The sequence below is a fragment of the Myodes glareolus genome, chromosome 6 (assembly GCF_982192425.1).
Source record: "Myodes glareolus chromosome 6, mMyoGla1.1, whole genome shotgun sequence".
Lineage (NCBI taxonomy): Eukaryota > Metazoa > Chordata > Mammalia > Rodentia > Cricetidae > Myodes > Myodes glareolus.
The window spans coordinates 97,538,971-97,552,475 of NC_142031.1; the positions used below are offsets into that span (position 1 = coordinate 97,538,971).

The following is a 13,505-nucleotide window of genomic DNA, read 5'->3' on the forward strand; positions in this document are numbered from 1 at the left end:
TCCAGACATGCATCACTACATTGTGCCTGGATCACATATTAATTTACACAGAATCCTGCATTACACGGCACTTGCTAATGAGAACTGATGCATATTGGATTTCTCCGGTTTAAAATGGAGAGGTCCCATGTGCTCCCCTTATTCCTGTGCTATATATCTGACACTATCTTCTCTCCGTTTTTCCTGTCCCTTCATTTTATCCTTCTTGGTATTTCTAAGTGGCCCCATTTCTGCTCTGCCCCTTTTGGGATTAGTTCGTTGTAAATCCGACAACCACCAAAAGCTTTGAGAAGTTGATGAAGATAAAGCAGCGGCAGCAGGAGGAAGAGAAGCAGCGGCAGCAGCACGGGAGCCGGCGGTCTCTGAGAAGGCAGCAGCAGCCTCGTACTGAGCCTGCAGAGAGCCAGTCCGAGCCAAGGGCAGGGAAGGGGCAGGATGGGAATGAGGAACTGGTGGTGTCGACTTTATGTAAGGGAACCGAGCAGGAGCCAGTGCCAGCACAGTCCCAGAAAGCAGAGCCGGCCAAGATCACTCACAAACGAGGGAGGAAGTAGGCAGCCATTGAGCATGCGCCTAGGAGAGTGGCTGTGATGCTGTTGCCATGGGGACATGTGCAGGGGAGGCCTGAGTCCTGGGGCTGAGTGATGACGCTTTCAGCTGCTGCTGGCAGGCTGTGACTCTCAGCTCCTCTGTGTACATTTCACGGTCTTCCTGACTAGTTCACTTTCACCCCTCCCTGCCTTAGTAGGTTCGTATTCCCTTTAGAGTCCTTTTGCTTTTTCCGTTGTCCAAAGAGCTCCCCTGGGAAAGCATCTGCAGGCCCCCAGGCCCTGCACAAGGTTAAGAAACCTTTGGCTGGCTTTCTTTTTCTTTCCTGTCTGGGTTATGAATGTTCTTGGGATCTTTGTTGATCTAGTGTCTACTCCATCATTTAGCGTATAAGACAGTTCCAAACTAATTTTTTTTTTAAAAAAAATTGTGACAGGTTTTATCCTTCAGTGTGTGTGACATAAGAGGACTAGAAAGAACTGCCGCTTGTGTTACAGTATGACCCTGAGCCACAGGAAGCAGAACCTGGCGGACGATACTTGTCTATAATTTTCCTGTTGAGAGGAAGAAAATGATTTAACATGAGAAAGCTAGATGCTCACTATGCTTGGAGCAGGGACTAACTGGACCCACAGGCATGAAAGCACAGCCTTAGGGGTCTGTGTCCTGAACACTAAGGTGAGAAGGAAGGGAAGGGCAGTGGTCGAAATGGCTGCTCCGCTTTCCTGGGTTCCCAGGATCATTGCCCTGGGAGCTTGGGTTTTGAAACGACTTAGTCCCTCTGTGTTGACTCGATGCCCTGGCCTCTGGAAATGTCACCGAGGTTGCAAAGCAAGGTGAAATTTCCTTCTTCCTGCACTTACCTCACTTGTTAGGCCACACCTACCTAAGTCCTCACCCAGGGCATTAGCCTGCCTCCATCCCTGACAGTTCTGAGACTATTGTCCTACTGTTTTGTATATGGAGTTCTATCTGTTTTATATTGTGAGATTTTTGACACCAGATGTAGATATGTCTCTGGAGCCGGAAAGAGTGGTCTCTCTCTGTACCTCATGCCTGTCTGGTGGTGTTCCGTGGGCTCTCTCCCCGTGAGGGTGGACATCTTTGGAACATGGGTTAGAGTAAGTAGCCTTGTTGTCGTGTTTCTGGTTTCTCTTCCTCCTTCTGTGTAAATACTGTTCTTCTATATTCCTGCCTATTGTATGGCATCTGCCGCTTACAGAGTTAACCTTGAGCTGGACAAATACTACCTTTTCAAACTCGGAAAGGCTGTTTGCCACCCTGAGGTCTCTGTTCTCCGTGCTCCTCTATAGCTTTATCATGTGTGCTTTGTGAAGACCACTTTTCAATAACGGGGCATTGAAACTTGAACTGGGCACTGCCAGAAGGGGTCGTTTTGAGTCAAGTCGAGGAAATGATGTATTTGTGCTGTTTTTATTCCTGCTGACACCCCTGAAGCTCCTGTAGTAGATGAGGGTTGTCGAGGAGGAGAAATGAGAAGCTATGTTAAGTTCTAGTGACAAGGACTTGGATAATATTTGTCAAAGGCAAATAAAATGACTCAGAAAGTTTGTGGGTCTGTTTGCTGCTGCGCTGCTGCTGGACCCCTTGCTGACACCACATGGGACTCAGAAGATGCCTGAGAACAGGGCTCGGGGGGAGAAGTCCAATATCATATTTCATAATTCCTTGGCTCCTGAAATCTGCTGGTCACAGTGGTTGCAGCAGAAGGGAGCTGGTGTAGGGCACATGGCCTGTTTCCTGTGTTGTTTCCTGAGAGCTGTTTGTAGCAGGCCCTTTCCCCTTCCCACAGCCAGGAATCAACAAAACTGCTATAGCCTGGCCTAGTCACTGTATTCAGACTTTAAAATTCACTAGAATAATATGAACAAGGGAGGCATTATTTGGTACATACAGGATGTTGAGCTATGTGAACTCGTGTGTGTGTGTGTGTGTGTGTGTGTGTGTGTGTGTGTGTAATGAAATTTGGTACAATTACTTTGAAAATGATCTGACAATATCTAGTAAAGTTGAGCATTTACCGGAAGAATGCGATCCAGTCCCAGGTCTGTGCAGAGGGACTCCTCTTGCCCACCTGTGTGGGAGAGTTGTATGGGAATGACAAGGTGCATGGCATGCCCATCACAGAGTACCGCTTACCCACCAAAATCTCTTCTCATCTTCTAACCGCAGGCCAGTAGGACACAGCTAGATGACTTACCTGTTGCCTTTCCTGCCCTCTGTGTTGGTAAATGCGTTGGCAGCTAATGCTGAAATCTGTAGAACTGATGCATGTGCTTTGAAGACTGTGACTGTAATTGGACAGAGCTCTGTGGCTGGTGGGTGACTAGCATGTACGTGGGGCTGTGCTTGGGCCCTAGCACTGGGGAGAGAGTTCTCATCCAGATTCCCTCTTCTCTGCTTCCTTCATGCCAGGATGTGAGCTTTTGGTCTGCCACACCCAACATGTCTGGTAGGACCAATATCTCTCAAAGTGTGACTAAGTAAATTCCTTTTATTTATTTTATTTTTTTATTTTTTTGGTTTTTCGAGACAGGGTTTCTCTGTAGCTTTGGAGCCTGTCCTGGAACTAGCTCTGTAGACCAGGCTGGCTTTGAACTCATAGAGATCAACCTGCCTCTGCCTCCCGAGTGGGGATTAAAGGCGTGTGCCACCACCACCCGGCAGTAAATTCCTCTTTTAAAGAAAAAGGAAGCTAATGTGCCAGTTAGATACAATTGAGATGATGCCTCACAGGATAAAACTCCGAGTCAGCCATTTATGAAGGAAGAACATCTGAGAAATTAGGTCCTTTCATTTCTCCTTTTTTAAAAACCTATTCCGATACATTATCTTTCCCATCCACAAGGATGGGTAAAATGTGGCAGTCACGCAGTGGAGTACTGTCCTAGTTTGGTTTGTGTTTCAGTGATAAGTACCATAATCAAAAGCAGCTTGGGGAGGAAAGGTTTATTTTATTCTACAGCTTACAACCCTTCATGAAGGGAAGTCAGGACAGGAGCTCAAGGCAGGAGCCTGGAGGCAGGAACTGAAGCAAGAGGAGAGCCGCATTTAGTTTGTTCATCATGGTTTGCTCAGTTTGATTTTTGATGTAATCCAGGCACCACCCACAGTGGGTTGGACCTTCCCACATCAGTCATCAGTTAAGAAAAAAACCCAGCTGGGCAGTGGTGGCGCCGGCCTTTAATCCCAGGCAGAGGCAGGCAGATCTCTAAATTTGAAGCCAGCCTGGTCTACAAGAGCTAGTTACAGGACAGGCTCCAAAGCTGCATGGAAACCCTGTCTCAAAAAAACAAAACAAAAAGAAAGAAAGAAAGAGAAAGAAGAAAGAAAACCAAAGACCTGCCTTTGGCCAGTCTGATGGAGATACTTTCTCAATTGAGGTTTCTTCTTCCCAGATGACCCAAGCATGTGTTAAGTTGACAAAAACCTAACCAACACAAATAGTATATGCTGCGGAAACTTCTTCAGCCAATAGCCTTTAAGATATCGGTCCATTTTGGGCATGGTCTCATGTACTATAAATGCAGATGAAAAGTGTGCATGTACCTCTTGACTTACCAGAAAGGTTCCAGTCCTTCTCCTTTGGCAGCTATCTGGTGTCTCCTTGACTCTGCCTACTTTCTCTCGCCATTCTGATGTCCTGCCTGGCTTTACTCTGCTAAGCCATTTGTGAAACAACTTTATTCATTAACCAATAAAAGCAACACATATACCAAAGGACATCCCACATCATTCACATATATATATATATATATATATATATATATATATATATATATATATGAATATATATATACACTAAGTCTCCATCAGACATACTTGCAGAACACAGAAAATAAAAATAAATAAAAATAAATCATTACCAAAAAAAAAAGATTTCTATACAACTCAGGATTTTTTCTATTAACAGCAAGTGACATTTCTAGTCCTATTAATAGAGACACATGGATGGATGGATGGATGGATAGATGGATGGATGGATGGATGGGTGAATGGGTGAATGGATGAATGGTGGTGCACGCCTTTAATTTCAGCACTCAGGAGGCAGAGGTAAGCGGATCTCTAGAGTTTGAGGCCAGCCTGGACTATTGAGCAAGTTCCAGGACAGTCAGGAGATTACAATGTGTGCAATCACACCAAGCTTTAATTGGTGCTGGAGACTGAACTCAGGGCTCTTTGCACACCAGGTAATCACTCTGACCATCTCAGCCTCCACCATTCATTTAATTGTTAAAATTGTGTGTGTGTGTGTGTATGTGTGTGTGTGTGTGTGTGTGTGTGTGTGTGTATTTGTTCCCATGCCCTCTTCTGGTCTCCACAGGAAAGCATGCTTATTGACAAGCAGGCCCACACATACACACATAAATAAAAACAAACCTTTAGGAAGTGAATGAGAAGGAGAGTGGAAAACTGAGGACAAGTGAAGCAATAAAGAGATAAAGGGATGTAGGTTTATGGTAGAGTTATTATCTAGATGGGTAAGATCCTGGAATCAATCCTGATAGCTTTCATCCATTTACTGACCATGCCTATAGCTGGCACTCATTCCTTCTCCCTAAATATCCACATGCTACCCCTCTGCTCAACAAACTTTTGGCTCAAAAACTTGCTTGATTAGCCACTAAACAGCACCTCCCTGACACTTGTCACCTCCTTACCTGCTTTCTTCTAGCCCTGTAGACCAGGCTACCCTCAAACTGACTCAGCTCTGACCTTCCTCCTTGGTGTGGGAGAATTGTCTGTATTCTGTCAATCATGTTTAAATAAACGCTGATTGGCCAGGCAGGAAGTATAGGTGGGACAACCAGACAGGAAGTAAAGGTGGGACAATGAGAATAGAAGAATGCTGGGAAGACGGAAGCCCATTCCTCCCTAGTCCTGCCCAAATCACCGAAGAAGCAGGATGTGACCTGCCCTGCTAAAAAAGGTGCCGAGCCATGTGGCTAACATAGATAAAAATAATGGGTTGATAGAAGTTATTAGAGTTAGCAAGAAGCCTGAACTAGTGGGCCAATCAGTTTATCATTAATATAGACCTCTGTGTGATTTTCGTTGGGACCTTGCCGACTGTGGGAGCAGGACAGGACAGAAACCCTAACAAAGCAGGCCCTCATGTTACACCTCCTGCCACAGGCAATCTCACCAGGCCCCTTCTCTCCTCAAGGTAGTCATTTCTAGAAAAGTGGTTCTTCTGAGTTCCGGCCATTCCCACTACCAACGGACACACAGTGGCCTGATGCCCCATGAGGTCTCAGGCTCAGCAGAAGCTGCAGTCTCACCCCTCACCATAGAGACAACAAATCACTAGAGAAACTAATGTGACATTCCATGAGACCATTGTGCAGGGAACATTTGATGCCAATCTGAAGAATAGGGTACAGTGGTGGGCCTATACGGCTTCTGTGGGTTTTACCCTGCCGGGGCTAGCTGGTGATAGTGCCTGAGAGATGGGAGGGCTGGATAATTGAGAAGGTATATGGGGCACTTCAACGAGGGTTGGTAGTGGTAGGATAGGGCCTGGGAGGGGCAAGGCCCTACTCCTCAAGAGTGAGAGAGGAGATGGACTTCAAAGAGCAGGGCAACCAAATTTCAAAGGTCAGAAGCTCCAGAAGATCTGTGAACAAATCTAGTCAATCTGCTAGGACTAATTTGGTAGTCAAGACAAAGAAATTATGTGATATCAACTCTAACTCTGCAAAGTTCCATCACGTTGACCGCAAAGTAAAGACACCACTTGGAAATTGTGCTCCCCTAAGGTACACATCTGGTACTAGTTTTTCAACAGAGACCGTCAGTGACCTCCAAACTCACCCCAGTCAACACCCGAGTTCCGGAACCAAGTAGGTACTGAGGAGGGAGACTAATGGGAGTGAAATATCTCCTAAGTTTGGTAATGGAGATGGAAGAGCAAGAACCTGAGAGATGTCCCAGTGGCTCAGGTGCCCACCACATGGCAAGAGGACCTCAATTCATATCACCAATACCCACTTAGAAAGCTGAGCAAGGCAACACATTCCTGTATCCCCTAAGGTTGGGATGGGGGCATGGAAATAGGCAGATCCCAGATGTTTATTGGCCAGCCAGTGAGTCTAGCTTGTGCATCAGGCTTGGTGAGAAACCCTGCCTTAGGGTTTCTGTTGCTATGATAAAACACCATAACCGAAGCAACACTAGGAAGAGGAGGGAGGAGGGGAGGGAAGGGAAGGGAAAAAAGAAAGGGAAGGAAAGGATTTTTTTTAAATTAACGTTTTTATTTCTGACAAAAAAAATAAAGATATGTTTGTTGAGCCAGAACAAATTGAACTTTGCACATTCAATTTAAGACTTGAAAGGATTTGAAAGAATTTATTGCTGACATTTATCTATCACAGTTCATCATCAAAAGAATTCAGGGCAGTAACACAATGCAGGAACCCGGGGCCAGGAACTGAAGCAGACATTGTGGTGTACACTGTTTATTGACTTGCTTGGCCTGCTTTTTTAGTCAATTCAAGACCACCTGCCTAGAGGTGTCTTCTTAACTCCATGAGTTGGGGCCACCTACATTAGTAATTAATTTTTAAAATGTCCTATAGATTTCTACAGACCATCTGGTGGGGTCATTTCTCAGTGTAGTTCCTCCTCCCAGATCGCTCTTACATGTGTCAAATTGATAGAAGTCTAACCAACACTAACCTTGTCTGGAGCATGATGGGAATTAAAAAGTTTTTTTTTGTAAGAACACAATACAGTATAGTTGTGGTGCACACCTTTAATCCCAGCATTTGGGAGGCAGATGCAGGAGGATCTGTGGGAGTTCAAGGCCAACCTGGTCTACAAAGAGTTCCAGGACAGCCTGGGCTGTTAGAGAAACCCTGTCTCGGAGAAAGAAAAGAACACAATAATACAGTGGTCTGGGTTAGGTTTTGGTTATTGTTTTCTCAGTTGTGCCTAAGAACTGATAAAGGGGGGGCTGGAGAGATGGCTCAGAGGTTAAGAGCACTGACAACTCTTCCAGAGGCCCCGAGTTCAATTCCCAGCAACTACATGGTGGCTCACAACCACCTATAATGAGATCTGGTGCCCTTTTCTGGCCTACAGGAAGGATAATAAATAAATAAATAAATAAATCTTTTAAAAAAAACTGATAAAGGAATGTTTCCTTTGTTCTTCCTCCAGGCTTGCCCAGAGCCCCAAAGACTCTCCCCAACCGTCAGTTTATCTTACTATCCTAAATGAATTTTTCAAGCCAGAGAGGCTAACAAAATTGGAGAACAAAGTTAAAAGAAGGACAGTGGAAGCACTGGAGAAGCTGAGCAGGAATATAGAAGAGGCTCGGCTCCAGCAGGAGCAGCTGCTGCAAGACAGCAGGCTGCTGCAGCAGGAGACGCTCTATCTAGAGATGGAGAACAACTACTTCTTGAGATTCCTAAAAAAACGAAACGATCAGTGTAAAAAGAGGCACGAGGACCTGTGGAATCAGTATTTTCAGGAATGCGGGGAGATGAAGCGAAGGAAGCAGGAACTGGCATCCAGCTTTGCCCAACAAAATGCAGACCTTCAGGTGCAGCTCCTGCAGGGAAGAAACACCCAGTCCCAGTTGAGGCAGCAGGCTCAGTCGTTGACGCATATTAACGAAGTAAAGGAGAGCCAGGAGAAGAAGATGCAGGCCTTGCAGAAGGAGCTGGAGAACATGAAAGTGGAGACATCGATAAAAGACCATCAGGCACACCTGCAGTTCCTGCAGAGAAAGACGCTCCTAGACAGACAGCTGCAGGAGCTAAAATGGCTGCAGATGGGGAAGGGTGGCACCAAGGAGGTTAAGGATAAGGCCAAGGCCTTGGAGTCCACAGCCAAGAAGGTGAATTCCGAGTTTTGCTTTAGTGTCCAGAGAGAGTATCAGAAGTTACAGGAGAAACTAGCGAAGCAGGTCCAGGAATATCACAAGCTGGAGTCTATAAAGAGGCAGTTAGAGGCCTGGAAAGAGCTGCTGAAGGAGGAGCAGTGGGTCCAGGAAGCCTCAGTTAGGGGCAGACAACAACTGAAGGCACAGAGAGAGAGAAGTCATAACTGTGGCCCTGGCCCCAAACAATAGGGTGGCCCCGAGGTCACACTCAACCATTCTTTATGGACCAAATCAAGAATAAATCCAAAGTAATTTATTTATTAGCCGGAGAAGTAAGAATTGGAACCAGCGAGGCTCTGCCACCGTCTCGGTCTACTGGGAGGCTGTTAAATTGACAGAGACAGTGCACATGGCCCGGCTTGGAAAATCACTTTGAGATTTTTTATTTTTTATTTTTTGTGATTCTCACATGTTCCCATGGAGGGCCGCTGGATGACATGGGATTTTTCATAAAGTAGGGTTCACAGTGTGATAAATCACTCCTTGTAGCCTCAGTCTGTTGTAAGGCCAAAACTCCACCCACCTTAGCGAGCATTCTCATTTATGGGAGAAAATGGAACGGGCTGATGTTTGAGAGAGTGAGTGAGGTGACACGGAGCTAGACCTAAATATTAAAGCCTACTGAACAAACCGGGAAAGGAAACATCCCAGGAAGAGACAAGGACTGAATGCAAAGGCCCTAAATTCAGAGTGAGGCGAGTCATTTTAAAAAGCAAACTGTGCACGTAACAAAAGCACTGCCAACAAGATGGCCCGGATGTAAGGGTGTATGCAGCCGGGCTGAGTATGATCCCCAAAACCCAGGGTAGAGAAAACAACAGACTCCTTCAAGCAGGTCCTTTCACCTCCCCCTGGGCACCATGGTGCACATGCCCTCACGCCCACACATGCACACACACGCGCACAAACACACACACACGCCCTCGTGCACACACATGCCCACATACACAATGCACACACGCCCTCATGCACACACATGCCCACACGCACATGTGCACATGCCCTCATCCGCACACACACACACATGTGCACACACGCACACATGCCCTCATGCGCACACACATGCCCACACACACACACACTCATGTGCACACACTAAATGTGAAATCCTATTTTAAAGAAGTATTGCTGATGAGTGATTGAGGAATTTGGGTTGAGGAGGGGAAGGCGAAGCTGGTAAGGTTCAGAGAGTCAAGAGTCAAGGAGACAAGAGAAAATGATGCTGTTGGCTTCTACACACAGTGTTGGCTGAACACACAGTGGAACCGTTTGCCCCAAAACTGAAGAGATTGGGGGTGAGAAAGAGCAAAGAGCAGGTTGCAGTGAGGAAAATATCCAAAGTGTTGCTTTTAAGAAAGAGGTAGGAGAGATAAATTATTCTTTCTTTCTTTTTAGAGATAGGTTTTCTCTGTAGCTTTCAGACCTGTCCTGAAACTCACTCTGTAAACCAGGCTGACCTCGAACTCACAGAGATCCACCTGCCTCTGTCTCCTGGTATCTTTTGGTTTTTTGAGACAGGATCTCACTTGGTATTCAGGGCTGCCTTGGAATTTTATTGTGTAGCCACTGAGCTCACAGCAAAGTCACAAGTGCCAGCCTTTTGGGTGCTACAGGCACGGGCATGAGCCAGCGCACCCATCGTCTTGAAAGTTGTTTTCTGAAGTACAACGAGCTTCCACTCCTTATCCTTGTACAGAAATAAGATGCGAGCTGTGTGCTGGGTGACACCAGCTGCTTGAGAGGCTGAGGCAGGAGGGTTCCAAGTTCAAGGTCACTTTGGGAACCAATGTAAGAGAGGGCAGCTGTAAGTCAGTGGTAGCGTAATAAGGGCAGTGTAGTAAGGGGAAAGCCCCTAGATATAGTCCTTAGTACTGAAAATAAACATGAAAATTCAGTTGAAATCCCCCTGAATCCTAGCCTATGTTTGGTGTTACTTATTCCTGTCCACAAATATAAATATAAACATATATAATATGTTTGTATATATACACACACATGAACACACATACATTTTATACAAATATATATATACACACACACACATATCAGTGGTACATTTGATGTGTCTATAACTTGCTTTTCCCAGACAGCACTATTTTGAAGTTTATTCATAATTAGATGGCCTTATTAAATTTATAGCTGATATAATCCAGTGTGTAAATACATTACAATTCATTCTTCCTTCTAGACAGAAAAAGTTGTATACTAGAGCTATTTATTTGTTTGTTTATTAATCTATTTATTTTGAGACAGGGTTTCTCTGAATAACAGCCCTGGTCATCCAGGAACTCACTCTGTAGACCAGGATGGCCTCCAACTCACATGGAACTTCCTATTTCTGCCTCCTTAGTGCTGGGATTAAAAGTGTGTGCCACCACTGCCCAGCTTAGAAATGGTAAGTGCCCCATTAATGGTTTCAGATAGGTGTTATTAGGTGGCTCTCCTTCACAAGATCACACATCTTCCATCTTTGTGCACTCTTCTCCTCTAGGGCCCTATAAAGCCATCTGATCTAGCCAAGAAAGGGGGAGATAGCACAGTGTACAGTTACAAGGCTAGAAGCAGCCTGCCACTCTTACTAACGTTCTACTAGAAAGACCGCTGCTGGCTGCCCATATGCTACCTGGAGAAAGACACAAACGGGGAACAGGGTGCACACAACGTTTGTCTGCAGTTCTGGAAGGTCAGGGAGGGTTTTGGAGCACAGGTGTCTTCTCTGATGAATGTTCCTAGCATCAATGCATTGTAACTTCTGTTATTCGTGTGTAGTGTTCTTGGTACACCTGGAAAAGAGACATGTTTCTCTGCATGTACCCAAACAACCCAGGCTTGTGGTATATGTTCAACTTCAGCTATTATTTACAAATAATTTTCAAAACGACTCTTGTTCAACCCGATTATGCTAGGAGAGAGACCAAATCCACCACTGTCTAAGTAAAGCAAACTGTATTGTAGAGATGCACCCAGGATTTGCCAGCCAGCTGTCTCACCCTAAGTAGGGATTGTTTTTCAGAGAGCAGTCCTTTATGGGCTTCTTGAGATTCCTTTTATGGGAAAGGTTAAGGTCAATAGAAAATAGCTATAAGCATGTTTACATGGGTCGGGTAATTGGCTGTTAGAAAAAAAAATACAATGAGCTGGGTGATGGTGGCACATGCCTATAATCCCAGCACTTGGGAGGCAAGCCAAGCAGATCTCTGTGAGTTTGAAGCCAGCCTGGTCTACAAGAACTAGTTCCAGGACAGGCTCCAAAGCTACAGAGAAACCCTGTCTCAAAAAAAAAAAAAAGAAAAGACAAGAAAAGAAATACAATGAAAGGTAATATATATATATATTCTTGCTTTTATTTATATATAATATATATTCTTTATAATATATATATATAATTTGAAGGAGAGTCATACATTATGGGATAGGTGGTCACTGGTATAGAACAAGGTATCTTGAGAACATATTTTGTAAGATAAAGGTCAGTCATACATCATGGGGTCATAAGTTCAGTGCAGGTTGAAAAACATGTTTCGCGGGTAGGAGAGATGACTCAGATGACTCAGAGGGTAAGAGCACTGGATGCTCTTCTAGAGGTTCTGAGTTCAATTCTCAGTAACCATGTGGTGGCTCACAACCATCTGTAGTGAGATCTGCTACTCTCTTCTGGTATGCAAGCAGACATGCAGGCAGAACACTGTATATATAATAAATCTTAAAAAAAAAAGAAAAACATGTTTTGCAGGGTATAATAGATTTAGGAAACAAACTTATTCTTGTAAGGTGTGGGGACTGTTGTGTGATGTTTTACTCTTTTGGCTTTTTTGGGGGTCCACCACCCAGATCTGCCTCCTGGTTGGTTGTGTACCATTGAAATTTTAGAACAATGTGGTCAAGATAATCTATATTGTGTCCCCAGATCCCTTTAGTTGGGAAGGAAAAGAGAAAGGGGTGTTGCAAGGACAGGAGACTGGATATGTTTCAGGTACCATGTCTCCCTCGCCTCAAATTACCCACCATGCCCAGCAGGTCTTGGTAGCTAATCTGCTGTGGACACAATTTGCATTTGGGACTTACTTCCGCCTCTTGGTACTCACCACCCTTTGTTTTTCACTCTGGCCTTGAACTTGACAATCTTCTGCCTCAGTTTTCTGAGTGCTGGGAGGACTGGTGTTATACAAAAGGATTTTAAACATTAAATTATCCCCAAGTTTGAGCGCCTGCTGTGACTCCAATTAGTTTTAAAAATTACAATGAGCCCTCTTTTATTTCTAACATAATGGGTGGGATTTCCTTTGTGCTTGGAATATGATTAACAGTCATCTACACTGTAACACTAGGGACTTTTAGGAGTTTTACCATGTTTCTCTTGGACTTTTGATTTTCTTTAACCATCTTTTCTTCTTCCCTGGGACAAACGGATATACAAATGGACAACTAAAGCATTTCTGGTCACAGTCTCTTGTTATACGGTCTCTCCCTCATGAGACTCATACTGTTGTGCCCAGATTACGACCCCCCAGGGAGGCCCAGACTGTAATAAGCAAGGTTTAATCAGCGTAATACAAACATGTTTGGAATCCCTGTCTACTGACCCTGTTATAGCGAGGTAGAGAGGGGAGTTGTATCTCCTCTGTGGGTTAGGCTTTTAAAGGCATAACTACAAAGAGGCTTTGAAGCTGCTTTGGCACGGGTACAAGGACTTTTGCTCCCTCCCATTCTGCTAAGTCAGCTTTTTCCTTGTTCTTAGAGCAAGACCACTGTTCTTGAGTTAGGCCATTTTATCAGCCTGTACTAGGTGGCTGACTGGGCTGAGCTAAGTGACTGAAGGGAAGGCCACTATCTTCCTGGGAAAACATTCTGTTGGAAATTTCTTCTCGTCCCTTTGAGAATAAGGGGTGAAGGTCCTCCATTACTACTCGCCTCTACTCAAATCCCTCAGTATCAATTACTCAGCTACACTCGGGTCACAAATACCCCTCTCTTTTTTCATCCCTTTCGCATTCAGTGAGGACTCTGCCTGAACTGTTCATTCCATGGTTATTTGAAGGACAGTCTT

At 44.8% G+C, this 13,505-nt stretch overlaps 1 pseudogene; it reads left to right on the forward strand.

Annotated features, from left to right (window-relative positions):
• Positions 1–296: 296 nt before the first annotated feature.
• On the forward strand, positions 297–8,774 carry LOC148121902 (coiled-coil domain-containing protein 121 pseudogene; annotated as a pseudogene).
• The last annotated feature ends 4,731 nt before the right edge of the window (positions 8,775–13,505 follow it).